The sequence below is a fragment of the Colobus angolensis genome, unplaced genomic scaffold, assembly GCF_000951035.1.
Source record: "Colobus angolensis palliatus isolate OR3802 unplaced genomic scaffold, Cang.pa_1.0 Scaffold75, whole genome shotgun sequence".
NCBI lineage: Eukaryota > Metazoa > Chordata > Mammalia > Primates > Cercopithecidae > Colobus > Colobus angolensis.
In genome coordinates, this window is record NW_012121265.1 from 13,426,280 (window position 1) to 13,430,474 (window position 4,195).

General features: G+C 40.0%; 1 long non-coding RNA gene across 1 annotated transcript; it reads left to right on the forward strand.

Annotated features, from left to right (window-relative positions):
* The first annotated feature begins 679 nt into the window (after positions 1-679).
* Positions 680-3,148, forward strand: LOC105501821. The gene is made up of 3 exons (XR_001000245.1): positions 680-854; positions 1,840-1,986; positions 3,042-3,148. It is a non-coding gene; the product is annotated as an uncharacterized LOC105501821 (long non-coding RNA).
* The last annotated feature ends 1,047 nt before the right edge of the window (positions 3,149-4,195 follow it).

Here is a 4,195-nt window from a genome sequence, read left to right on the forward strand (position 1 = left end):
GTAAAAAACTTATTTTTTGCGAATAACTCATTTACTTGAAAAATCGAGTATATTCAAAAGGGTGAAAAGATCTGTTTTTGTTATCTGTGTTCCATGGATCTTTGAAGTAAAAGTAGAAAGGCTCTTGGGGATCCTCAATTCACCCCCATTATACTACTCATGAGGGATGAAGGGACTGGGAGCTGACACCCCCAAGATCTCTTTCTATATCCTCAGACAGTTCCTTTGAGATGTGAAAATATTTTCTCCTTAGATTGCTCAATCCCTGATTTTAGCAAAGAAGAAAACAAACAAACAAACAAAAAACAAGGATGTCAAATTATAACAGAATGCCCTTTTTCCTTGGGTGTAGTTCATTAGAAAAGATGCATAGCCCAAAATATCATAAATTTAGAGTGTAAAAATGACTAACATTTACACTGTTAATTATTTTGTGTGTCTACTTTGTGGACTGACTGGGTTAGTTCCTCTTTTTCTTCAGTGATAGGGAATTCCACAAGTACAATTCTGATATTCTTTAAGTTTTTTCCTACCTTAAGGTGGTGTGTTTAGCCCTTGTACAAATGAAAAAAAAAAATAATGTTCTTGGGATCTGGGTCCTTCCTGTTCTACCACTGACTTGCTGTACGTTGTTTGTCCTCTCTGGGCCTCAGTTTTTCCTTTAGTATAAAGAGTGACAGGCCATGGCCAATGGCTTCTACAATCCCTTTCATCTTAGACAGTCCAGGATTGTCATACCCTGACACCAAGACCCTTCCTTGGTTGTCTGGCACAGTGCTGCCATGTATCATCTCAGGAACTTTCATTTATTTCCCTTTGTGTCCAAACACCAGAAAGACTTTCTGAGTTGCTTGGTAAGGTCAACTGTCTGGATAAAAGAGTTTAACCTATGTTTTTGCCTCCAGGTATACCACTGTCAATTCATTTTTAAAAATAAAATTTGGATGTTATTTTTATCCTGCTTTAAAACATTTTTTTTTGAGATGCAGTCTCACTCTGTCACCCAGCCTGGAGTGCAGTGGTGCGATCTTGGCTCACTGCAAGCTCTGCCTCCCGGGTTCACATCATTCTCCTGCTTCAGCCTCCCAAGTGGCTGGGATTACAGGTGCCCACCACCATGCCTGGCTAATTTTTTGTATTTTTCTTTCTTACTTTTTTTTTTTTTTTTTTGTAGAGGCAGGGTTTCACCGTGTTAGCCAGGATGGTCTTGATCTCCTGATCTCGTGATCCGCCCACCTCAGCCTCCCAAAGTTCTGGGATTACAGGTGTGAGCCACTGCACCTGGCCATTTAAAACATTTTTGAGAACTCCTTAACAAGGCCTCTAAGCCCACAATGTCATTCTTGAGTACCTTTCTCCACTCACTTCTCACCAACTTCCTCCTTTCCTTTCATACGCCAGGCATGATTAAATGTTCTCAACTCCCATATCAGCACCAACATGCTGCCTTCTGCCTTATCCCAGCAAACCTCTTGTCCTCTGTGATTGGCCTGACTCCTACTGATTATCCACATTACAGCTTCAGTGTTGCTTCTGGGACATATTTCCCGAATATCTAACACTGCAGAGACAGGTCCAAGTGCTCATTGCAGGTGCCCCCACAGCTCCCTGGATCACTTTCTAATATTTTTTACCCATTATTTCAAATATCACTTGTATTTTTCCACTTCCATTTTATTTTCTGTTGCATGCTATAGTTCTAATTATAGGGCAGGATGTAGAACAGGCACTCAGTAAATATTTGTAGCATAAATGAATGAAGAAAAGAACAAATGGAATTAGAAAGAAACTTATAATGCTTAAGAGTTCAAAAGGTATCTCTCTCCATCTCCCAACTAGCCAAGGTGTTCTTCAGCCTTCCCTAGGCTAAACTTTGTCCACTGGATCAATAGCAGGTTGTCAACAAAGACAAGAACACCATCTTCAGAATGACCCAGATCATCTTCTTGGGTAGCCCTTTTTGGACATCTCTATGAAATTCTGCAGGTATTGTGCTATTCTTCTGCTTCAATACCCTGATTGTCTCCCTATTTCCAATTATTTCTATTCACAATTTTTCCTCTGGCTGGTATGAAATATCTTCCATGATCACAACACATGCAGCCTATTTAATATTCTTTTCCTTTTCCTCTCCAGTTGGTACTGTATACTCCAAATATTGGGACATCTCACTGTCACATCCCCATGTTCATCTTCAGCATGGTTTTTCTACTTGAGATGTTCCCATTTCCTTCCAGAAATCCTAACCCTACTTGCTCTTCAAGGAGCATTGTGAGCTTCTGTTACATCATTTGAATTGTGCAGCTTACCGGACTCACCAGCTGGCATTGAGGGAACCTCTACATCTGGCGGGGAGTGGGGGGGGGTCTCGATTTACCTTTGTCCAAGTTCAATCCAGAGAAAGGTTTTGTGGTACTCAGGTTAGGTTTTTAAAAACGTAATTTTTTGCCAAAGTTCAAAAAACAATAGGGCATGCACTAAAATAAGAATTTATTGGGCATCTCTTGTAAAATATCAGGAGAGCTGGCAATAGCAGGTTGTCAGAGGCTAAACTTTCATAGAGCAACATTTGATGCTGAGTTGTACCCTTCCCCTTAAATGGACCATGACCTATCGAGTTGCCATCATCTCACCTAACCCAAATAAGTTACTTGCTAGGCCCCACATGCATTTGAGTTTGAAGACCCTGTTTTCCCTTTCCCAGTTTGGGAAAGGCATAAGACAACTACTCCCTGAATGAGGAGCAGTGCTCACTATGCACACATAAATTTATCTTTTGACTGATTTTTTTCTCTTAACATTATTCAGGTAACATGAGTACTGAAAGAATTCATTGTCTCCATCTTCCTTGTACAGAATGTTCACAGATTCTTGGTGGCCACTGAGATAACAGGGAGGTGCAGACAGAGAGAGATTTCAAAGGCTTCAAGCTATTGCTTAACAACATACACTCCTTTAAAAATACAGAAATTCATAAAAATGCCAACTGTTGGAAATTCAGTTTTCTTTTATAAATCATTCTCTCTCTCTTTTTTTGGCAGCTGAAAGCTGACACACATAATTATTTCCTGTAAGATACTGAAGAAAAAAAAGCCCAGGAGATATTGTCGGGGCTGTTTCTGGGGTGGGATCGGGGAATAGGAGATGAGTAAGTAATGAAGACTTTCCTGCATGATAGCAAAATTGTTATTCATCCTGTATGACAATTATTAGTTATTAGTTACTTACATTTTCTCAAAACACAATACCATTCTAATTCATCTGTGCCCAGTTTAGTGAGTAGCTCTAACTTCTTCCATAATATTATTGCTGTAATTTTTTCTGAATACCTCCTAGACCATTCAGTGGACATCAAACAGTGGCCAGCTCAGGAGACACTGACAAGAACAGAGAAGCCACAAAAGATTTACACTTGAAAGCAAGATTTAGTTTATTCTAGAGGTGCCCAGAATCAGGAAAATAGATAGAAATTGAGAAGTTGGAGATTTAGACTTAATATATTAAAGCATTTTAAACTACATCAAGTTATCTGAAAATAGTCTAGGCTTTCTTGAGAGTTGATGTGTTACCTGTCAAAAGGGATGTTCTAGAAGACACTGGGGCAGGGGGGTGGGACAGAGATGAATGAGGAGAAATTACATTTTTATTTTTATTTTTTTAAGACAGAGTCTTGCTCTGTCACCCAGGCCAGAGTTCAATGATGCAATCTCGGCTCACTGCAACTTCTGCCTCCTGAATTCAAGTGATACTCCTGCCTCAGCCTCCCAAGTAGTTGGGATTACAGGCACCCGCCACTACGCCCAGCTAATTTTTGTATTTTTAATAGAGACCATGTTGGTCAGGCTGGTCTCAAACTCCCAACCTCAGGTGATCTGCCTGCCTCAGCCTCCCAAAGTGCTGGGACTACAGGTGTGAGGCACGGTGTGTGGCCGATGAGAAATTACTTAATGGGGACAGTGTACTTTTTTTCTGGTGATGGATACCCTGAAAGTCTGACTTCGCTGCTAGGCAATCTATACATGTAACAAAATTATACTTGTACACCACATATTTATAGAAAACAAAATACATAAATCTATTTTTAAGAAAAGAATACATTGGATTGCCATCTGTAGGTAGTAGGTACTGAAACACCTTCTATAGGTTGGTTCATAACTTCCCAGGTCACAGGTCACTTCTAGCCTAGCTACATAAG